Source organism: Netta rufina, assembly GCF_964035555.1.
Source record: "Netta rufina genome assembly, chromosome: 14".
NCBI classification, from domain to species: domain Eukaryota; kingdom Metazoa; phylum Chordata; class Aves; order Anseriformes; family Anatidae; genus Netta; species Netta rufina.
In genome coordinates, this window is record NC_140137.1 from 17,035,690 (window position 1) to 17,060,473 (window position 24,784).

Sequence of the window (24,784 nt, forward strand, 5' to 3'; positions counted from 1 at the left end):
TAAAAAGTGACGCCATCTCAGTGAGTCTCCTTCCCTCTGCTCGAAAAAAAAAAACAAGCGAGAGGCAGGCTCGGGGAGGAGAGGAAAAAAAAAAAAAAAAAAAAAAAGACAACAACGACTGAGCATAGCTTTACCTTCAGGACATTACTGCCGCTCCATTTTCTGCCCCTTCCCTTTCGCTCCAGCTCCCTTGCAAGCGACGGCCAGCCCTCTGCCGTGCGCTCATCCTGGCAGCAGCGAGGAGAGGGGCGGCGCTGGGCAGGGGCTGAGCTGGGGCTGGTGCTGAGCTGGTGCTGAGCTGAGCTGGGGCGTGGAGCTGAGCGGCCGCAGGCTGCGTGCATGCAGGGCAGGGAATTCACATTCCCGCTTTAGAAACTTTCTGCGATAGCGGCGTGGCAAGGCTATTTTTGCTTCCTGCCTTCATCCTGGAGTAATGCTCCTCGGTCCGCTGCAATGCAGCCATCTTTTGTGCCGTGTCTCTCACGCGATCCGTATCAAAAGCGCTTTGCCGGTGTAAATCGTGCCCGTGGCGAGGCTGGCTGATGCTTTTTGGTGAATAATTTATCCAGCGCAGTCTTCTCTGTGTGCAAAAGGGGAGCGATAGCCATCGCAGTGTGCTGACCCTTTGCGTTAGGTCGCTCTGCACAGAAAGTATGATATACACACAGTCTGGACGCAGTAAATGTAGATATGTGTGTGTAATACATATGAATAGATCTGTGTGCATTTAATGCATTCGATTGTATGCGTATGCACATGTGAATACACCCGCCCCTCAAAATGGGCCAGCTTAATTAGGATAATGGCCCTTTCCATGTAAAAAATACCATTACACCAGGCATGAATGATCCTCATACCAGGCCTTCTAAATTTGCATTTTACCACTTAGCATGTATACATAAAGATGGCAAAAGCAGAATGAGAAATATTTTAAAATATAAGTCTGTGAAAGATCGGTCGCTCCGTGAACTTACAGACACAACAGAAGTCGTGTTGACAGCAGAGCACTTAGAGGTTTCAAAGTCCAGCTAACAGGAACAGTCTGACAGCTGCACATCCGAGAAGAATCACGGAAAGCAGAAGATAAAATTCCTGTGATTAGGTGCTTGCAGACTCAAAGCATGTATTATTTATTTAATGAGATTATTATGATTATACCTAATCATTAGCCATTTTGTCTAATTGTTAGCCATTGATCTTCATGAAATAACTGGGGTTGCGTCTAAATTATCAGCTCAGTCCTCTCAAACTGTTTCCTAAAAAACTTTGTGTTTCCCTCCCATGGGTTTTGTTCCCTTGCAGAGCTCCAGTTATCTGCCAACATTGGAGCCAGGAGCCCGTAATGCATTCACGGAGAAGGATGAGCATGGCAAAAGAAAGTTAGACCTTGCAGATCACTGCTGGAGTTCTTTGAAGGATTTAGCCAGCAGATATTTCCTTGCATTCTACTTGGATTTCTAAAAGACCCTTGACAGTGTCTCCCACCTTTCTCAGGGAAGAAAATATGTCAGGGGAAAGGAGGCAATAATCCCCCAAGAAGGTATAACTACTGAAAGAAAAAGAAGCTCATACCTGGTTACTGTTGACAGCAGAGGGAGGTGGAGTTTCACAGCCACAAGTGCACATACTGGTCCAGCTCAACCTATTCCTGAGTGAGCTTGGGAAGGGAGTAAGGCAATCTGTGGATAACAAAGTTGTTGGGAAAAAAAAATTAAAATTAAAAAAAAAATAAAAATAAAAATAAAAACAAGACACCAAGCTCTGGCTCTGTAAGTTCCTAGGTTGCTAAGTTCCTAGGTCCCTAAGTGCTAGGAGAGTATTCTGTGACATTCCTGCCTGCCCTGTCCTTACAGTCTTCCTCTGGGCATCCTCTGTTGCTTGAAAGTGAGGGGCCCAAAGCTGAACACAGTACTTGAGATGCGGCCTCACCAGAGCCGAGTACAGGGGGACGATCACCTCCCTGCTCCTGCTACACTATTCCTCATACAGGCCAGGATGCCGTTGGCCTTCTTGGCCACCTGGGCACTCAGCTGGCTCACGTTCAGCCGAGCATCAATCAACACTCCCAGGTCCCTTTCCTCTTCACAGTCTTCTAGTCAGTCTGCCCCAAGCCTATTCCATGGGGTTATTGTGGCCAAAGTGCAGGACCCAGCACTGGGCCTTGTTAAACCAATTCACCTCAGCCCAGCAATACAGCCTATAATGTTATGTACAACAAAGTGTATTATGTTTTTTAAAATCAGAGGACAAATGAGGAACGTTTAATGGAAAAGTCATATCCAAATATTTTGTTGTGACAGTGGAGAGATGGGATTGCAGCTGAACTTTTCCATTCGTCCATTCTTCTTCCCTAAACTTGCAGTGAAAAAAAATAAATAAATAAATAAAAAATAACAAAAAAAAAAAAAAAAATCCAGTGTTGGATTTGCACCAACTGATGTTTGGTACAGAGGTTCTCGGGTGTAAAAACACAGCAGCTGCAGTTACACTGAAGTTCCCCTGAACACTGACCTTCTGGAGTTCCACAGAACAAGTAGGTGTTATAATTCTCTGTTACTAAGGACATGTTTCTGAGAAAGCCACACAATTCAACATGAATTAAGCTCTTTCCTGCCTTTCTGATACATACATAATCACGCCCAGATTTTAATGTGTTCCTCTTGCAAATCTACTCTGCCAATTTATTGTATAAGCAACACCTTGATCTTCATTCTGTGATACAAATTTCCTAGAAAAGCTCTGAAATTAGTGCCAGTTTTTATTAATGGCATAGTTGGAACAGCAGAGAGAAAGCTACAAACCTCAATTTTAGCAAAATAGTTATTAGTGCTTACATTTAAGTGTGAGAATAATCTCTTTTTTATTCAGCAAAGTATTTATTTCTATGCTTTACTTTACTGCACACTTAAATTCAATTACCTTCATTTTAATCATGGACTTAAGTGCTTTGCTCTCTCAAGATAATAAGACCATTGGCATTTCATTTAGCTCGCCGAGCTTGTTTTTAAGTAAATCTCGTACTCTCAAGCGCAAACTGACAAATATGCAAATAAGAGTTACCTTTTTTGCCTAAAGACAGAAAATGATAAACCCAGTAGTTTTACAGTCCATGAGGGGAAACACCTAGGCATGGAATAGATTTTCATTTCCCTGATACTATCATATTAATTGTCTGCTAGCGAAATACTGCCTTGCAAGCTGAGGTTGTACCATCTTTGATCTGCTTCTGTACATTAGCAAGGGCAGACTTAACCATTATTTTCCATTAAAATGAAGAATGTTGTTTGCTTGTTTGCTAGACAAAAGCAAATGTCTTTGAGACATTGTGGGCCATAGCTTCACTTGATATAAATTGGCACGTCTCTTTCATTCCAGTGGAATTACACTAATTTTACACCTCAGAGTACATCCCGGAGACTTTCCACGTCATGTATAAACTTGAATAGAGAGATTCTGTATCATGAGGTGAGATCATAATATTCAAGTGTTTCACAGACTTAAAACCATGAGGTCTGGGAATGCTTGACTGTAGCTAGTAAATACAATATGGTCTGGTAATTAAGTGGGACTGATTATTTATAAGAAGAATAAGCCAGTTTGTAGGCAGAGCCAAAAGCAGTTTTCTTTGCCATGGTACTCTTAATTAACACCTTTTCCCCACCGAAGCAGTAAAATGCAAAATTATGGTTTTATTAAGTCTTACGTTGCTCAAAAAAGACCTTTCAAACTTCATTAACATATGATCTGTTCACCAGCAAAGTGACCATTTTAAAAAGAAGTGAAAGAATAATTGCAAAATTTGAACATAAACCAACTTACACCACTGGCTAGAATATTCCTGACACAAATTGAGAACTGGCATAAAATAATGCCAATTTTCCACCATTCAATTTGAAAGGAAATAAATTATATTATGTTGTATCAGTTACTTCAATTAAGCTGAAATAAAAGATTTTCAGGTTTTGCTAACACTTTTAGTGTTTATGGAATCAGACCGAAAGCAAATCCAGCAGAATTGAAGTGTCTGCTTTCCACACAGTCACGACTACAAAAAGCGATATTAAAGGAAGCTTGGTATAAAAAAATATGTTGAATTTATGTAGCATACTTACATTTTTATCTTTCGAGCACTACTGCAATTATTTTCATATACAAGAAAAAAATATTCTTAGCAGAAGAACAACAATGCTGAAAGGCTATTTGGAGAACTTTAAGGAGGCCTGATACCACCAAAACCAAAAGTTTAGACAAACGCTTTAAGTCTTTCACGACCAATTTGGAGATCTGAGAAGCTGCCTCAGCTCATGTTTACAAGAGCTGAAGGTGGCCGTGGATATCAGCGGGTGCTGTGGGTGCCACACGCAGCCAGGAGCAGGCCCAGCAGGGCAGGCCGGGCCATGGGTGCCATTTTGTACCACAGGCGCCATCTTGTACCATAGGCACCATCTTGTACCACAGGCCCACAGGCCAGGTCGGCCGGGGGCAGTGGGGAACCCGACCTTCCTCTCCTGCAACCCTCACTGCTGCAGGAAGTATGGAGCAGTGGTCGTGAAAGGAGAATAGCCACAGCTTTCAACAAGCATTCAGGGTTTTCCCTCAAATTACAAAATGTCTGTGCTGTTCCTGGTTGCTCAGGACTTACAGACAGTACAAACGTTGAATAGAATGGCTTTTCCAGGCCCTGCCCTTCACCTGACTGACAAACACCTTTTTTTAAGTTGAAGAAATACTGGTTTGGGTTGGTGGAGGCCTGGCTTCTGGCTGACAGGTTCCTCAGCCTGTCTTTTTTCCTTTCCTCTTCCTTTTGCAGGCTTCACACTGAGAAGAGCATAAGGCCATGCATAGGCCTGAAACGTATTATTTTAGTCCTTTCTTCGAAAAGGAAAAAAAAAAATGTCTGGGGGCAGAATGATTTCAGGATGTTCGAATTCCTGACGTGGAAAACCCTGTGGTTAGGCAAAGATAATCCTGTTATTTCCACCAGTTTTACAACACTGTAAGCATCGCTTCCCACCAGGTGGTTATGAAGCTACATCAGGGCTAGGGGAGAACAAAGTGAAACCATCCCAGCCTCTGAGTACAGAAGGGCTTTTGGACCTTCATAGAAGTTCACTTCCTCGTTGTAAGCAACAATAATTCAGGATAGTTCTTCCTTGGGTCTTCACATTTAAACATCAAATAGGATGCACAGCCTCAGAGGTGTTTTCTATCTGTACTGCAAATCAGAGAAAAAGGCAGTAAAAGTTAATAGCTTCTTTGGAACAAATTGTCATTTACAGCTAGCTCAGCACTGATGTGAACCTGAACAATCACCTCAAGTTCATCAAGTTCAGTGGATTCAGTGTTATTTGACTAACATTCTTATATATTAAAGGCCAAGTATACATATATATATATATTATTTATTTATTTTTTGGCTGAAGTCTTGTTTGTTCTTTCTGAACAGGGCCTGATTAATGACAGCAGAATCCAGCTTCACGTTAATGCACCATTCAGTGCCCCACTTTCACACACTGGAATGCTACATCTGTGCCTGTTTCACGTTCTCAGTTAAACTGGAAGCAAAAAGAACAGATTGAAATGGTGCATTCCAAGTATCTCTCTCATAGCTTTGCTTGCAAGCTGAATGGACCTTTTTGTAACCAAAAGGACCAGAAGCAGCTTCCTTTCCCAACTGGAGGCCTTTTTAAAATCCGGCTTTTACATTTCTTTCTGGCAGCAGAGAGAAAAAAGCACAGCCTATACTGATGCTGTGTCTGCAGGTTGTCTTTCATAGCAAGGGGCACAATGTGTTTCCCTGGCCGATGCATGGTTGTGCGAGAATCATACATTTTTATCACTTTCAGTTATTGTTTCCTTCCCTCACCACAAATATTTCCCACAGTGCCAGTGTTTTCTATTGGCCTCCTTACTCAGCCAAGCTAATAGTTAGGGGCATACTGGGCATTTTGTTATGCCTTTTTTTATGTTCTGGTAGGCATGAAAACACTCAGTAGGGATTCCATTATGTTTTAGCACTTGTGTTGAAGGGTGAAATAACTTCACAGCCTGTCAGAGTAGTGATGCATCATGAATAGTTCCTTCTTTATTCTACATATTTTTATTTAAACATTCTTAGCCGTGTTTTGTAACAAGCTGCTTTCACTGTACTTGACTGTCTGGAGGAGGAGGATCTGTTTTAATTTTCGAATGACCATGAAAGATTGGAAAGAAGTAACAAACAAGAACATCTCTGTATTAAGTTATCAAACTCAGTCCATGGATCTGAGGCTGGAGAGACAAATCTCAGGAAAAAAAAAAAAAAAGTTTTTACCTTCATTCAGTGGTTTGCTGCCCTTGTTCTCAAACTTTGACAATTTTGTCTCTTCCATGATTTATCTGAAGACTGAATCTGTCAGAATTTACATAGGCAGAGCAAAAGGAGAACCAGGGTCAAAGCCCACAGAGTTTGTGTTCATTTGCCTCTTTTCCCAGATAGTTGCCTTCAGAGCCTTGTCAACAGCAACTGCTTTTCCAACACCACGGAATGTCAGGTTTGCTTTTTTGTTGTGTTGCTAGAACTCAACTCATTCCCACATTCAGCTGAATAACCTCACCAAGCCCCTGGTTAAGCACATCTCTGATGAGTTCATTTTCATGAAACACCCAAAACATCTTTTCCAGTATCAAATGTGTGAAGGTCGTTTAGCCGCAGCGAGGAGTGCTGCTTGGAAGGGACTGTGACCGAGGTCAAGGATGTAGCATCAGCATGGGAGAAGAGGAAAGGGCATTTCCCTACTCACATTGCTCCTCACAGTGCAGTTCAAGCTAGAAGTCACTGAGTATTCCCAACTGTTCCTCAGCTTTTAAAAACAAGAACGTCAGTGATAGAAGGATTTTCTGTACTCACAAGATGAACGCAAGGCACAAAAACTCTGCAGTATCTTCTCAGTCCAGCAGTGTCCTTCTGACTCACCACAGCTCTCATTTGGTTTACTTTTGGGATCTCTCTGGGGCTGGCCAAAGCTACCAAGCCAGATGGTACATCAAACTGGGATGATGTATCAACAGTAGCCTTTGTTGTGTTCCCCCATGTGCTGACCCATGCTCATCGGTAAAATTTTTTGAATCGGCCATGACAATATACGCTCCCTATAGGACTACCTTTAAAAACAGCTTACACGCTATATTCTAGAACATTAAGTTGAAAACATAGAAGCAATTTCTTTGCAGTACTTCTAAGGGCCCAGTCAGGGGCATCTGCTGTAGCTTTGCCCTAAACCCCACTGATGGTGAGCAGGACACATGCCGCCAGAGGCAGGCTGAGAATCAGGTCGTGACTCAGAGCGTTGTTAATCTTCCTTCCTTAGGGTTTCCTTCCTCCCTGTCTCCAGGAAGCGGGTCCTACACCAGCTTTCTGCCTGGAACAAAGGGCGGCCCCACCGCAGCATCTTGGGCTCACCTCCTGCAAAGGAAAGGAGTTCACTGCGCCCGCAGTCCCATCAGTTCCTGCTGACATCCAAGGAAAGGCCGGAGCTGCCCGGCTGCCACTGCTCACTTTGATGCTACCCCTGGTGTGAACAGAACAGCACGTCCAGGGGCTGCTCAGCAAAGCCAGACCTGGTCAGGTTCAAGCACTCTGTGCCTGACCCTTCATTTCACTCAGCACCCACAGCAGCAGGATGCTGAGCAGAACATGGCTGTGTTGTAAAAGACGGGACATGAAGTACAGAGACTGGAGCAGTGTGCTGGCTTGTGCCTTGCCAGAAGTCCCAGGCTGTGCCCACCCCATGATGCTCCTCCCGGGATCGGCAGACTCGCGTCCCTGTGCTGAAACCAAAGCCCTGCTTCCCAGCCCATGCACCATGTCAGCTGCACTCTGGCTCGTACAACAGATACCAAGGGACTTATGTGCACGGCAAAGTCAAGCTTCAAATCCCATCCCCTGTTCCTAAACTAAAATGCAGAGAAAAAAAAATACTTTAATCAGTCCATTGCACTTTGAAAAATATGGGAGTGAACGGGACTAAGACAGCCCACAGTAAAGGGAAAGATGAGAACCCTCTCTCTAAACCTCTGTAGCCCTCTGTTGATTTACAAGTCTTAGAGACAAAGTTCATTAACAGCATTTCCCTTATGACTTGACCTGGGTTGGAAATATTTTTTCACCATTAGCTAAGAATATATCCTAAGAATGGTAACACAATTTTTTCCTATTGACCCAGCAGAAAAAAAAAAAAAAAAAATGGGATCAGTTAAAATAGATGGCTGTATGGATTCAGCTGTGGAACGAGCTGCATACACTAAAGCAATTGCACCAAAATTATAGCAAGATATTTTAAGTAAGCAGTAAAATATTTTGGCTCTGTCCTTATGTTCAATTTTCATTGATTTACTATAATGGGATGCATTGAAAGGAACCTTCTGCTTAAATCCATAGTGAGCTATAACAAGGTTTCTATGACATGATAGCAAATTTGAAAAAAAAAAAAATTGGAAAGCTCTGCATCATGAATGTAGACTGGCCTTTTAAGGATACCATGTAGTGCTTGGGTTTTGCAGAAGTGATTCAGTAAATTTAGCAGCCCAAAGCCAACAGCTTCTTGTACTTTCAGCAGTTATGTGGTCTTGGGAAGAAAAAAAAAAAAAAAACACTTCCGTTTATCAATTTGCTCAGAATTTTGAGATTTTTTCCCCTATTTTTAAAATATAAATCAGCAACTCTTTTATGGACCCATTTATTGCAGGAATAACTGTAAACTGCAGGGTAAAACTGCTGGCTCAAAGAACTCAAAGGACACAAAGCAGACTTCGTGCTCCCTCCTGCCTCACAGACGTTTTATCAGCTGGAAGAAAATTAATAACATCCCAGAAGTGATTTGCATTCACAAGCTCAATAAAAGAGAGGCAGCACAGAAAAAGTAATCACACGGGAATGCAGAGAACATTAAAACCAGCAGGAGAAGGCAGCGTATAGTCAAAACACAGGTGCTTCATCGTCATATTTTCACTTGCGTGGCCGTATCCTCAAATAACCTGCAGTGAAATCCCTGGAAGAGGTGGTGGAGGGAGGATTGTAGGGGATGCAGGAAATGATCTGAGGAGGGCATGGAGCTGGCTCTGCAGGCACCAAAGGATCGGAGGCAGCAGGAGGGGCTGCGCTGAGCTTCTCAGTGACCCAAAGCTATGAGGGCACAGGCTGGGCTCTCTGATGGGTTACCTGCCATTTTCTCAGAAGAGCAGGTAGGCCCCATGAGCTACACACTTGACAATTATGGTGGTTTGTGAATACAGGAGGAACAAAATACACCCTTCGGGTCTGGTTGGCCCAGAATTTTGCAGGCAGTGGCTGGAAAGCAGGTTGAAACGTGGGCCCTTGCTGGAGAAGGGGAGAACAGAGGGCAGGGCTGCGTGCCACCATGCACAGTGGTTGCAGACACCACGAAGAGCGGTGTTCCTAATGCCAAACATGTGCCTAATGCACTAAATCAGAACAAAATAGACTCCAGAAGCCTAAGACCATCCGCATGCACATTGCTCTAGTTACGTGCTGCCTCCATCAAGGTGCCTGGATAGCCAGGGCTGTAGAAGAGCAGATGTCACGTTCACTATTTGACCATCCCTGATCAGAAGAAGGAAGGAGAGAAGCCATGTATGCTTACAATTAGAAGCCGGGGGCCTGATCCAGAGTCTATTGAAGTCAACAGAAAGGTTTCCATTGACGTCAGCGAGCGCTGGGATGGGCCCCCAGAGCTTCGCTGCATGCTAACAACATCTTGCCTGTAGTCAGCTGGGGCTCTGCAGGGTGAATTTCAGGAGTGGTTCGGATGCTCCTGCTCCCTCGCCCTGTGCTATGGGTTCAAGGGCAGCCTGCAAGCAGGGGGCCACAGGTTTTAGGCTGGTTCCAAACACAGACCAAGCAGCAGCACACTGTGCAGCAGCCTTGGGCTGTGCTAAATTAATGCCATCTGCTACTGGCCTTCCTCCCCTCGCCTCCTCCCACCTCCTCCCTCAGGGGGCTCCTGACAGTGGAGAATAGCTGGAGTACAGTCACAAGCCTCACGCCTCTTCCTGTCCCTAACACACCCTTTACACCCTTTGTTTCTCTCTAAGTGTCATGGGTGGAGTAGGATCCCAGTACGCTGGCTCCAAACCAGCTGGCAGCATCTGGCCGGCCTCGGCCCCATTCCTCCCAGGCTTGGAGGACCTAGAGCAGGCAGAGCCTCAGCTCTGCAGTCTCTGGGGGTAAATGTTTTTTACTTTTTCTTCTTTTTTTTTTTTCCCTCTTTTTTTTTTTTTTTTTTTTATTTTTTCCCCACCAGGAGAGGGGTTATTTTCAGTGACATCACTGCCCCTCTGGCTGAAAGCTTATGAGCTTTCCAAACGCAGAGGAGAATTGCAAATGCCGTGTGAAATCTCCTCTCGCCCTAGCTTGGAGCCTTTGCCAACAGCCCTTGCAGGGGAAAGCTCCCACTGCTAGTCTGAGAGTTCAAAAGGTAGCAGCCATTTCTCACCATGAGTGTTTGGGAAATGCAATTGAAAGTAAAGATCCTAATTACATTTGGCATTTCTAATAGTCAGTCTCCCGCTAAACAAATGACATCATTTGTGGCATTGGCAGCAAAAAGAGCCCACTGTAAAGAGACTGTAAACAAGAGTCCATCCAGACTCATTCTGCTCTAACAAAAGGAAGGGGAAGAGGGGTGAGTCTTGCTCAATGACCACGACGCTCACATTTTTCTCAAGTATTAAACATGTTCGATACCTCTGCAAAACAGTTTGGAAATGGGGAAAAACACGCTCAGAAACGGGGACTTTTGGCAATCAAGGAAATCGCCACACTCAGCTGTGCAGCCGCTCAGGCTGGGGGCACGGTGGCTTTTCTGGATCAGAGCCTTGTCAACATCAAGGATCTGTGAGGCTGGGAAGAACCTCCTCTTGGTTATCAAAAGCTATATTTGACATGTTGATGGGATGTCTTTTCCAAAACAGGACACACAATTCACAATCCTCTTTAAAAAAAAGTGCATCAGTTTTCTTCCTCGTACAACACTGCGTGCTCTTTGCCCTTCACCTGAGGGTGTCACAGCTCACATCTCCATTGAAGTTGCATTTAAACCTATAGAGAGCTCCCTCTAGAGAGGACCAAAGAGGCTTTTCCCCAGCACGGAGAAACTCCACACAGTTTCTGTGTAACAACGCATCAGCACAGCCTTTGGGGGGAAATACCAGCGAGACGCAGGAGCTGTGCACCAAAACGTGGTTAAGGGAAAAGGCAAAAATTCCCCCTCTTATTAAGAATAAGAAAAAAATAAAAATCAGAGGGCTGTATTTCAGTTTCAGTTCGTGTATTTTCCAGAAATACCCACAGCCTGCGTCCTGTGGCTGTGCTGGGGTCAGCGCAAGGCAGGAGGATCCTTTGGCGCTCTCCTTCCCTCCCGGCAATCCTGCTCGGCCCCGCTTAGTTTGTCATAGTTGAGGGCATCCCAGCATGAAGCGGTGTGAACACAGCCCATTAATTGTAACAGGATGTGGTTAGAGGCTTTTTGATATCCGCATGCCCGTAACTGTAACCCGTATTCAGCTGTTTTCAACCCTCAATGCAAATAGAAGCAACATTTGCATCCAGATTGCCTTTAGTGCATAGATGTGCAGATGTGATAAGTTAAAACTACAGCGTAAGGGGAATACCTATCTTTTCCATGTCAAGTTTATTGTTTTTTTCTTTCCTTTTTTTTTTTTTTTTTCTCACCAGGTGCTGGAGATAAGCGCCCTCTGTCAGATTTCTTTTTAGGCAGTTGCACTCACTGCTGCAGAAGAATAACATGAGTTGAACCGCGATCTTAATCCTTTCCCGCTGCTCGATTTTTGAAATTGCTGTGCTTCGACCAGCTTCCTTCCCCTAAGGAAAGATCTCAACCCGTCCTCTTTTTCCTTTGCACAAGTCTGACATACGCTTTTCGTCTAGGCCTGTGGAAATATTCCCGAGCCTGCAAAGTGAGATGGGTTCATAATGTTCCCTTTTCTTATTAGTCGAGTTGCATGACACTCTCTGAACCTCATGCGAGCCCTTTCATGGTAGTTAGGCCTCATTCATGGGAGCACTCGCCTTGCTGAGTGTGAAAGAGGCCATTTATGCCTAATAATGATAATAACCAGCAGTTGGAGGCTGGGAAAAGAAAGGAAAATAAGACGCCACAGAAGTTTACAGGAAAGGCCGCTCAGCGCTGCCAGGAGGGTGAGGAGGTCAGACATCTGGTGCTCGGTCCTGCTCTGGATCACAGGCAGGAATGCACGGCCGCGGCGGTGGGGCTGGGCCGCCTGCCCCGGCCGGGAAGCTGGTGGCCAGCAGGGCCTGGGGCGTGCTGCCCCGGGACCTCTTTCCTTTGGGGTCCTGCAGGCAGATCCTCCTGCCCAACCGGGCTCCCAGGAATGAGAAAACCTGGCACAGAGGAGGAAAAACGCACCCTGAAAAAATCACGCAGTAAGCTCAAGTGAGGACTACAAAGGAAGTGTTTGTGAAGTCCCTCAGAAATTATATTTACCCTCAATTAAGCATAAAAAAAAATAAAAAAGTACACACACTAACAAACGGCAATCACAGAATTACAGTAACCTACGTGCCCTAACTCAGCGGTCCCAAGCTTTCTGGGCACAGGCTGCCAATGTTCATATAAAAAGTGTGCGTTTCTGGGAAGCCAGCTGCAAACCACTTTGCCCCTTGTAGGTCCTGCTTTAAGGGGCCACAGACATTACTGCTTTATTCTGCTCCAGCAAAGCCCAAATTTGCAAATATGAGGAAACCGCGAGTATGGCTTGTTCTGGATACACAGAGCTCACCCAGATGTTGGTATCTGGACCTCTGCACGTGTGGTGCACACAGATCGGGGTGAAGCTGCTTTCTGTTTCAAGGTAGAATTTGCAAATGCAAATCGCCAAGCAGTGTCCTAGCATCTTCCTGCTGTGAAAGCAATGGGACAGACATCTCATATAGGTGCAAGTCACTGAAATATATAGAGTAGCAGTTTCCTAAAACCTAGAATAATGCTTGAGTTTAACCTTCAAGAGCTCAGCAATCCACAAGAGAAAGAGTATCTTATTACCAAACCCTGCAAGATCTTGGAATGTTTTTCCTTTGATGCTACAATTTCAACACCTCCAGCATTTATTGTCTCTCAGCTATTGTATCCAGCTATCTCAAGCCTTCACTGTGTTGTTCAGTTTATGTTCATCTCCATCTATTTTTAACAAAAAAATAAACTCAAAAGCACATTGGAGAAGTATGGTATTTCTCCTGAGTATCATAAGACTGCTTGATCACGTCTTTTCCTGGCACTTAGTTCATTGGTTTATGAATTATTTTGCTACACTGAGTGCATAGTTGATAGTTTAATGGTTGAAAGCGATTGTTCTTGAAATAAGGAGGAAGTTGTCATGGTAATACATTGCCACGAAGATTAAGGCATGCTTAAATTAAGGCTTGCATTGAATTCTCAGTCGTTTTAGCTACTCTTTCCTTGCCATGTTTGGAGAACATCATATCTAGTGAAATCCTCCAAGACATCTTATTGGATTACCCATCCAGCAGTGACTAACCAATGCCTTGAGTCACCAATTTGCCATCCTTGGAGTCAGGCCAGTCATGTGCAGCGTACGCCCCGGCCCTCTCGAGCAGGCAGGACAGCCATTGGGCTCCAGCACTGCCTGTTTTGCAATACCAGGAATTCTTTCCACCCCCTTTGAACTAAATCTCAAGCAGATGAATACTCCGCTGGAGCATTTGGCTCAAAGACCAAGGAAGATTTTCAAGGGTGGAGAAGAGTTCAGATAACAAGGAGAACTGGGGTTCAAGGGTTTGATTTTATATATTTTTTAAGAGCTTTAAAAACATCACTAGCAGTAGATGGGGTTTAGAAGGCTTTCAGAAACACTTGTTGAAAGCATCACCCTCGGAGTTGCCTCCTACACACCTTATGCAGCAATTTGTTGAGGAAAACGTCACCACAGTGGTGATTTCTATCAAAAACTCTGACAAAGAAGATATTAGTCAAGTGTAGAGTATATTTGATATCCCGATAGCATTTCTGACTTGAAAGAGATCAGCTGACACCAGTTAAATGTCTGGTCATGTGTGACCTGTTGCTGGGGACTTTTCGTGCAGCGCATCCTCCCACTGGCTCACTGATGGGCTGGGGGAAGGATGAAGCATCATTTCCCCAAACCCAGCTCCCTGTAACCAGCCCACTCCAGTGTTCGTGGTAGTTCACAAAGATTTAGTCTGTGCCTCCCCATCTACGCACAGTGGTGAAGAACATATTGTAAAGCCTTATCTTTGACAAAATTTGTATGGGAAAGGAGCAGTATTGCCAGTCCCAAGCAGGGTCTCAAATTCGTGCTGGTATTTGAAATGCGAGTAAAGAGAAACTTCCAGACAAACTCAAAAAGAACAAAAAAAAAAAAAAAAAAGAAAAAAAGGAAAGAAAAGAAAAAAAAAAAGGATAAAAAAGAGAAGAAAAGAACTAGCTATTAGTATGTGAAAATACAATTTTCAGAATTGCCTAAATAAGACAGAAGCCCTATATTTATTTCTAAAGTTCTTATCACTTTGGAGGAAGCAAATCCAATAAGCATTTGCAAAGAAAACTGTTGTAAACTCCACTAATGCACAGCAATAACACATTGCGACTGCAGTCAACACCTTTCTCATCAGTCCAGCAAATAAATATTCACTGCCCTGTACGTGATCTGCAGCTTGCAGCAAAGATGACCCCAAGCACATGGGAAAAGGATCAAAACAAAAATCACGTGATTATTCTGAACAGAAACTACATTATCCATGGAAGAGACAAACACACATGGCCTTCAGATTCTCGTAAAACAATACCAGGGCTGCATCGGGACTAAAATTGGGAAAAGCAGATGCTGCCCAAAGAAGAATATGCTGGAGATGTTTAACATGCACAGCACATATCAGGAAATCATAGTGCTTTCATGTGAGCTAAGAAGAGCTCATTTCAAGCTCATTTCCAGATAGCATCGATGAACCTAATGAAGGAGAGACTCAAGAGGCAGAATTCGGGGCAGGGGCTGTAGGATCACTGGGGCTGGCTGAGTGAGCCCTTTCATTCACTTCTCCTGAAGACAGGAACAAACTACAGAAGTGATTCCGGCCTTAAGGTCAAGAGCTACTGAAAAATCACAGGAATGGTTCTCCAGCATTTCCTCTTAAGGGACCCTGTTATCCACAGCAAGGACTAGAAAACTTCAGATGGTGCTTGTTCATGGAATGAGAAAGAGTGCTGCAAGGCAGGAGGGTCCCTGAGACACAGGGGAGAGCACTCCCCTGCCCCCTAAACTGCAATTTTGAATCCTTCAGAAATGTATTGAGTTTAACCCTTGCATTTTTTTTCAGAACTAAGACACACTTTCTGGCTCAGGCATGAAGTGGCAGAGAAATCATATTAGATAAAATGGACAAATATTTGGGGTGTTCACATGGGGTATTCCTGGAGCAGGGTGCAGAGCTTCAGGTGTGTGTGCAGTTGGGCATTCACCATTTTCTGTGCGCACAGTCTACAAAAAATGGGAGAAAAAGAAACCTCCATGTTCAACCACAACTACCTCCATAAGGTCTGTTAGCCAGATTTCAACTCCTCCATTCTAAGAAGACCACAAAGGCCACCACATTTCCTCAACTGTCATCACCAAGCACGAGAAGGTGATGCTTGGAGTCCCAGCTCAATACATGGCACACTACACCCGTGGCCCTCCAGGCACGTCCACCAGGCTCTTCCAGAGACACCGCAGTGCCATGTCAACATCAGGTGAACAATGGCAAAACTCAAGCCAAAAGTGACAACAGAAACAGCTGGTTCCTACGGAAGGGAGGTGACTGTGCCGATGATGTTGCTGTTGGCCACGGGCCCTGCTGCAGGGCAGCTGCAGCGCAAAGGCCGCAGCTGCCTCGCTTTTAGGATGCACACTGTGCCTGTCAAGGTGAAGGAAAAGCAGCTTGTGCCCTGTGTCTATTCTCACCCTTCCTTCCTCTTAAAGAAGGAAAAAAAAAAAAATAGAAATCAACAACAAAAACAGCCCCCCCACATAAAACAGAAAAGCAGACGATTAAAATGTTGGGGCTGACACTTTGTCTAAAAGTTTTTTGGTTTTGAACCATCTGGTATTTTAAAGTAATATGTCAGGGGGAGTTAATTATCCTATAGGCATCAGATGAGGCCAAAACCCCAGTGTGAAAACACGCTGACAAGCACCGTTCACACAGTTAACAGCGCTGGCGTGACGTGTGAGCTGCCCGCCAGAGAAACACGTGAAGCAGCCACTTGAAAAACAAAATTCCCCACTTTCTTGTGCATGTGGAATGAGCATGATTTATCTGGGAAGGAATTTGCCCTCAGTGTTGATCTCCTTAAAAGAGACTGCAACTAAAATAGCTACAAGGCTGTTCAAAAATTAACCAGTTGTCGTGTGCAGGGACTTTCACGGATTTTCCCTGCATGCTGAGCCAGGCTCTTCCCGGCACTACTGTCAGTGCCTCAGGAGCCTTCATCCCACAGCAGATGGTGGCAGTGGGTCTGAGTGGGGTAAAGAAATCACCACTTTGGGGTGATTTCTAAGGCAGGAGGCCCCAAGGGAGGGCAGGATCCCAGCTGGGAGCAGGCCACAAGGGCCCAGGCCTTGGGCAAGGCCTGTGGTGGTTTGGAGGCCAGGCCAGGGCCAGCTGACACAAATCACTCCCCCAGCCAAACGGGGAGGATCGCAAAGCTCAGGAAGCGGGATTAGAATCACAATTTGTTGGCACGGACGGTGTTGGCTTCGTAGCATCTGCGAAACCTAAAGGGAATTGCTGGGGGGTGAGGGGAGGCACCCAACCAAAAGCCTCCCAAACAAAACAGCCTCTTTTGTAGCGTACAAACTCTCCCACACAGCCAGGCCCTGAGCTTTGGGCCAAGCTTGGCTTCCATTTCCAAAGCAAAGCAGCAGCAAGGCAGGGGTCAGGGCTGGGCTGCCCGGTGACCATGGGCAGGGACAGACAGACCACATCCCCCCTCCCCCCAGGGCCCACAGCATGGTGAGACGGATTTCACGTCCTTTTACTCACAAAAATCTTCATTTCAGTCTTTTACATAGAAAAAAAAGTAAGAGTTCATTGAAGGGTTTTAATGAACCTTTAAAGACATGACTGCGAGGAGTGCTGAATTAACCTGCCAAAACAGCATTATTGAGCTCCTGGAAATTCACGACAAGGAAATGCACGTTTAATATACCTCATTTAAGCCATATTATTCAGGGGAATCAGCAGGTGTATTGCTCTGGAGCACACGAGATGCTAATGGAGACAGCGTGCAGTCATTCACCCTGTGCCTTTCTGGAACTGAAGAAAAACAACAAAAAATAAATACTTTCCTCTCTCCCAGAGGCAAAGGAGCTTTCAGTCTTTTATTTTTTATTTTTTTTTCCTCCTCCACATACAGGACAGGTCTGTGTGTGAAGCAAGGAGTAGCAGACTTGGTCAAGTCTCCTGCTGTGCCAGAGACAGCCCAGAGCCCATCTGCTCCTGGCATTTCAGACCGAAACCACAACCCTGGAAGCCCCAACTTCCCTGCTCCCTCACCTAGGAAGCACTGGGATGCCATGGAGCCCTTAAAACTTCTGCATGTGCCCCAAATGACTGAAGATTCACTGACACCCAGAGCCCGATGCTGCAGGACGCTGCCTGAGTGGAAGAGGAACAACTCTGGTCTTTACTTCCAAAACTGCTCCATCTGATGGCGATCTGATGTAAGACACAGCCAGAATTTTAGAAGCAAGAGCCCAGGAAGCTGGCCCTTTGCTACCAGCATCCACCTCAGGTCTCACAGCTCCTTTCGTAGCATTACAGCTGGGAGCAAATGCTTGCACCCAACACGTCTGTCTTCTTCAACAACAGCAGTGATTCACCTAAATAAATCCCTCTATATCTAGTTCCTGAAATCTTTATGCCAACACTGCTTCTCTATAGCAAAACCTTTCTAACAGCGTGGACAGCACATTCTCTCTGAAGACATATCTTGCGCAGAAATAGCAAAGAAATTGCCCATCTCTCCGAGTGAGAAAGGAGTAGGAATAGCTACAAGTTGCCTGTCAATACATCTTCGCTGGGATACAGAAAATTGCTCCATTGTTTGGGAGGCTGTGGAAAACCTGCCAGGCTACAAAAATACTGAGATGCTCTTATCAGAGTGGTGTGAGTGCATAGAAAAGGAATTGCAAGAAATTGCCCAAATGGAACCAGATCTGGAAATGCCTGCAAATAACAGTGTAATCGTCAGACTTTGGAAGAGACGCATCTTCCACAGGAATGTTTCTGGGCACATGAGGGCCAGAGGGGTGACAGGGCAGTAAGAAGTAGATCTTGACCAGCTTCACGGCTATGGGAGCTAGCACTGGGGAGCTCTCACCAGCTGGCCTCTGTTCACTGTCCAGCTGGCAGCAAAGATTGGGATTTCAAACAGAGCCTCTCACGTGCATTGTAATGTAAGATGATGAGAAGTTGGAAGAGATAAGAAGGGGGTTATTCTGCTATTTCCCATAATGTGAACGAAGAGATGAGGCCACCTGTACAGCAGCTGGAAGCAATAACACCATGTCCCCCATTTCAGACTTTCTTATTCAATGCTGAAGAGGACAATCCTTCCTGATGCCCTGCGTCCACACTGCTCAGTATTCATGCCCCTTTTTCCCCCACTTCTCTTCATTTCCACAGAGGTGTTGGCAGAGCAGTGCCACCAGCGGGGAGGGGACAGCAGGAGCTGATGGGCACGAGCTCCCCAGCCCTCCATACTGCAGGTTTCTGGAAACAACGCTGGATTGCTCCCACTTACTAAAACAGTCACAGTTTTTACAGCACCATTTAAACGACTTCCTCAGGAAATTTCACAGGCACACTGGCAGGCATTGATTTCAAGCAGAAAATAACCCAGCAGGAAACTCAAAGAGGAAAGATGTGCTGTAATTATATCTCTTCGGGGCTTGCAAGACAGAGGAAGACAAGACATAAACGAGCACATGCACCGAAGCTATAATGTGAAGCAATGCTGTAATTAATACAATCAAAGCTTTCAGAGTGCTTTTCTCATAATCAGAGTTTCGATGCCTAAGCACACAGTTATCCCTTTGCTTACACACGAGCTCAGCAGCGTCGTTGTTAATTGGCACGGACTGTCTCATCTCTCCGCAATCCGGTTAAACAGACACAAGCAATTAAATACCTGTGACGATTCCTGGCTCACAAAAAGGGCCTGGGATGCAGCTTAGACTTTCATTCCATTTCTAGAAATAAATGCTTTAACAGAAGAAAACAGCACAATGAACGTAGGTAATGGCTCTGAGGTCTGAAACTGCTTCACACCGTCACAAGAACAGACATTCCTTTTATGCAGCTTCTCCCAAATCACCTTTTCTCAGTCAGTTGAGGATCTGCACACACACTCCTTCTCTTTAGCTAATTGAAAATTAACCTGTGGTGTCTTTTTGCTTCGAAGCACATAATTTACAAAGCATGGATGAGTTGTACAGTGATAATTACTTTCAGCTTATTGAAGTGAAACTCTCAATGGAGAAATAGAGGTTGGAGGAGGGACTGAATTCACAACTATTTTTTTTCATCCAGTTTCAATGAAATATATTTCAGGACACGTGCCAGAGACCCCAGATATCTTAGCATAGGTCCCACGGTGAGCCTGCAATGCAGCCCAGCTTTCCCATGGCCCAGGCAGCATCCTACCTGTTGGACTCCACTTTCTCTCTACAGCACTCCTGAGATGCTGATGTCCTCTGGCTGCAGAGGAGACAACAGCTTACAAGTCTCCCCATATTAGCTTGCTCTCTGTCCCTCCATCGAAAGGAAAGCCTCACTACCACAAAGAGCCATCCCAGCCCTCCAGCACCCCAAAGCCACCCCAGAGCAGTGATGTGGACAGCCTGTCAGGAGTCGAACAGCACGGCTGCTTGTTTAGTGAGCTGCTAACCCTTGCAGCCAAGGTCAGGCACGATGAGGCTGCAACCACAGGCCACGTCAAATATGCTGCAAGCCAGCACCAGCAGTCGCTGAACAATAACTGTTTTCACTTTTAGCCACCCAGGCTGCCCTTCAACTTGTGCTGCACAAGACAATAGCCTGACCCCAACTCAGCCAGGCCCTCCCTGAAGAATCAAAACTAATGCTTTCACCCAAAGGAAGACTACTTTTTTTCCTCCCCCCTAGGAGGGGTTTTGACTATATTATTGAAAAATAAAAGAAAAAAAAAATCTCTACCTAGTTCTTGCATCCGAAAATTTGTCAGGCAAGCCTCAGATTTATTTTTCTAAACCTGATTTTTCAGGAGCATTATGTAAGCAGAAGTTTTCCATCTCCCACTACTATAATGTAATGCCTATTTTGACTTTGCCACATACACCCAGGTACAAACGTAACATTTGTTTAGGGAAGGGGAAAACACTTATTTTACGTTTCTCCTCTGAGCAGATTTACCCATTTTTATTTGCAAGAAAGGAAGAAAGAAAAGCCTTTGTTGGTGCAAACCCCGAGCCTGGGCACAGCTCTGCAGCCAGGTTCCTGTAAGCCCGGTGTGCGGGTGGGGTGGCTCCCGGAGAGCCTCCTTTCCCCCGGTGCCGCCCGGTGACTTCTTGCACTTTCCCCACCTCGGCGCGAAACGCGAAGCGAAGCTTTCATCGCACGGCTTGGGTTTGCGTTGTTACCAGCAGGGCTATTTATATTCCCTGGAACAATAGCTGACCTTGGCCCAGCTCGAGCCCTTGGATACCCCGGGCTCGCATTGTCCCGCGGCATTCCCACCCAGCCGCCCGCGGCCGCCTTCCCTCCCCAAAGCTGCCAAACCCTTGGGTGCAGGGTGGGGACGTGGCAGGCACCATAAACAAGGCGAGGGGAGGCTCCACGCTTCCACACTCAAGGCTTGAAGCCCAAAGGCGAGGAGAGAGGTGCTGCATTCCCCATCCTCTTGCAAGTGCGGAGAAAAGGTCACCACTTCCCCTGTGACCTCTGCCACGAAATAGTTTGCTTCGCTAGCAGCAATTACTTCTCGGAAACACAAAGCGAACCGCTCTCCCTAGCGGCTGGCTTCCTTTCCTTCTGGAAAGAAAGGAAGGGGCCCGGCGGAGCCCCCCGGTGTTTTACCCGGGTGTGCTGCGGGTCCGCCTGCCTGGTCCCCCCGCCTGCAGCCCGGCGGCGAGGGCGCTGCTCGAGGCTGTGGCTGCGGAGGGGCCGCCAGAGGGACCTCGCGGCCAGGGCTGGGACGACCGAAACCAGCAACGCCCCAGCACCCCCGCAAAGCCCCGGGACCCCCGGCACAAGGGGCAGGGCCGAGGGGGCGAAGCAGGGTCCCCTCCGTCGCCAACCCAACGTGGAGGCGCAGCGGAGGGGATGCGCTCCTGCGCCTCCACCCCCGGGCATCGCGCTCCTCTTCTGCCCTCTGCACAACACGCTTTGAATTCACAGTTTACAGCCAGGCAGGGGGCACCTCCCGTCCCCCACAGCAACATTTTGGAGTAGGAATAGTTCCTTCTGAATTTGAGGATCTCCCCCGAGAATGAAATCAAATCAATACACGCGTATAAAAGCGTTTGACAAAGTGGGGTCCCTGTCTCCGGGTTGAACCATTTTGTTCTGGAAACTCCCCAACACACACCTGGAAGGACAGGCAGGTACCTGCCCGTGCCATCAGCCCCTCTGTGGGCAGATCCGGGGCTGCACAGCCCAACTGGACTTTATCAGAGCAGCTATTTGAGGCTGAATAATTTCCTCCTCGCTCTTCTAACAGCATCTTCAGCTGGCATAGGGCCCGGGGGCAGGAGGAACCTGCCAAGGAAGTAGTTCTGAATTGCAGCAGCTCTGCTGGGAGATTTTAATTTCTCTCTAGCACGACTCTGAGTATAAATAAGGTCCAACAACAATTAGATTAGAGGTTAGATTGCCTCCCAAAGCCCCAAGAGAGCAGCAAGAACAACAGGGAGAGGATACAGAGCTGCCTGGTAGGCAGTTCATGCCAGCACACACCTGCAGCAGACCCCAGCCAACACCACAAACAAAACCCATCGGGTCACGTAACAGCAGGACACAGCCCAGCAGTGCCCAGAGCAGCCACTGCTTCTCTGGGTCCATGGAAAGGGCAGAGGCAGCTCTGTCCGTGCTGCATAACCATTTTTTTGCCTACCTCTGGGAAAGTCTCAGATTCACGCTGTTAGCCCAGGGCAGGAGCACTGGTCTCCAGCACGCCCTAAGGCACCTCAGCTGGAACCAACTGGTTAGCCAGCACTCAGGTCTTGTGCAGAGCATTAATTTAGAGTTTAATAGCAAAAACGTGGGCATAAGGGTTTTATTATTACTTTTATTTTTTTGTTTGTTTGTTTTATGACTTACTCTTTCAGATCAAAGATGCTAAAACCTTGGGAATGAAACCACCATGAGGAGCAAGAACTTTCCCTATGAGTATGCAATGGAAGCGGAGAGGCTCCGTTCTTGGGGTGGTTTTGGTGTTGTTGTTTGAACCACAACACCATGGTGATAGCCGTGAGAAAACCTCCTACAGTTTGGACACAGATCCTACTGACTTCAGCAATTTCAAGGATACCCAGTGCATTTTTGAGGCTTGGAATGAGTGTGGCTGTGTTGAAAGTTTGTTCCTTTGTTGAAGCAGGTTCATCCCGCGTGCCCGCTGGACTGCAGCCACCCCCTGCTCCCACGGCCATGCCCCACGGCCTCTCCTGCTACGCCTCCTGAGAGGTGGGGTGGACACTTTCTGTACATCACTCCCAATTTACCCCTGCATTTCCAGCCTCTTCTTTCCATTCACATTTTAACTTTTCATTTTTATCCCCTTCTGCTGTGTCTGAACTTTGTTTTCAGAGACACCTCCCACCAGTCCTTTCCTCTCCCCCTGTGCTGCTGCAGACCAGTGCTGCTCCCCCCACAAGCCCTTCCCAAAAGTTGCATTTTCCTTTTTGTCCATGCACTGCATAAGCAGAGACCATCTTGTTCTGAAAGATCAGATAGAAAATCCAACCCAATTCAGTTTTTAAGTCACATCTCTATATATTTTTATATATATGGAGATATGACTTATTATTGTGACTTATATATATTTCTCTCCATTTATTTTCACTGAAAAGATGTTCCTGCGAGCAAAACCAAACATCTAAGGCCACCACAAATACTTCGTTCCAACATTATAATCCTGATCCTATAACACACTGAGCTACCCTATTTTTGCTTCACATACCCTCTCATACATTTCTGCACACATTATGATGCCTGTTGCTCTGGTAAGCCTTGGTTTAGGTGGTGTTCTTGTATGCCTGGGAAAACTATTCCCCCTTTTTTAAAATAGATTCCATCGGTTGCTTTTTTGCACACAGCTGATCGCATCACACTTTAAACACGCTCTGAAAGCGCCATGAATCAGCTATTGATATTTATTTTTATATGAGCAATTTCATTGTGGAGTAGTTTTCAATCGTGCTGTGCTGCCTTCAGCTTGGTCTAACCCCCGGCTCCCACCAAGGAAGCAGCCATCCACGTGCACCTCTCCACCCGGTTATTATTAAACATCGTGCTGACAACTGAAATCTTTAGTAATTATATGATAAAATTCCAACCTCAAAATCCTCCTGCAGCTTCCACAAACATCTCCCACTTCTTTTCCAGAGGCAGCGAGGCCCAGAGCGAGCGGGGAAACAATGCCTGCGAGCTAAATCACCAGCGCTCTGAATTATGTGCAGATTAATTCTCGTATTGATGTTAAGGGGGTTTCCTTTCTTGATATGATCATTTCCTTTAACTGCTGAACTTGGAAGGGAGCCGTCCCCTTTGCCATTGTGCAGGGCTGAGCCACACTGGCCTCCCCAGCCGTGTGCCTTTGTGCATGCAGGGGCTGACAGTGCCCCCAGGGCCTCTCCTGCCCTCTGGGAACCCGCACGCCAATGCCACAGCCCCGTGCCAGTTCCCTGCCCTTCTTCCATAGGACACTAAAGCCTTTTGCTGTTAGGTTTTTACTTTTCCTTCTCTCAGGCAAAGGGCAGCTCCATGGCCTTGACTATGACCCCATCCTTTCCCAAGCTGCCCTTGTCACTTGTTCCAGACTCTTGCTCCTTCTCCCTGGTGCCATCCACAGGCTCTGGGTCCCTCTCCAACAGCAGAGCTTTTGCAGCAGCCTCCACAGAGCACCTCACCGACATCTGTTTTACCCCTGTTTTCTCAGGGCCTGAGATGAGGGCTCAGCACAGCATTTCATCATTAGCAGGAGCTACAATGCTCTAAAAGTTACACAGCTGCCTCATCACACTGCTGCTGATTAATGCACCGCAGCCGTGGTGGAAATATTTTTTGTTTAAAAAAAAAAAAAAAAAAAGAGCTACAGAGGGAAAAATATTCCCTATGGCCAAGTTGAACTCTCACTGAAATTCCCGTAACTCTCTCCTCTGGCTCCAGGGGGAACTGGACCAGATGCTCTCCAGGAAACAACCTATGAATAGATGAGATTTCTGTACAAGTCATCTATATACACACAGTCAATTCTAGCTCCTTTCTCCTCTGAATCTTGTCTCATGAACAGCACTAATGTGAGGAACGCTGTCCTCCTGTTACCTCTGTCCTTTAATGCCATAAACCCAGATTCCTGCATGTGGTGGCAACCACAGACTGCCAAGTACAAAGCTTCACCTCCTGACTTTGTTGCAGCATGGATTTGCATTTTCCTCCGTGTTGGTGTTTGCTGACGAGCATCAGTTCTGCAGC

General features: G+C 46.1%; 1 protein-coding gene across 1 annotated transcript in view; it reads right to left on the reverse strand.

Moving 5' to 3' along the window:
* The window catches only part of SMAD5 (SMAD family member 5), a 30,293-nt gene extending 30,051 nt beyond the window's left edge, over positions 1 to 242 (reverse strand). The window contains exon 1 of the mRNA XM_084295055.1: positions 135 to 242. The gene's annotated coding sequence lies outside the window, so the exon portion shown is untranslated. The remainder of the gene's footprint in view (positions 1 to 134) is intronic.
* Between the last annotated feature and the right edge of the window lie 24,542 nt (positions 243 to 24,784).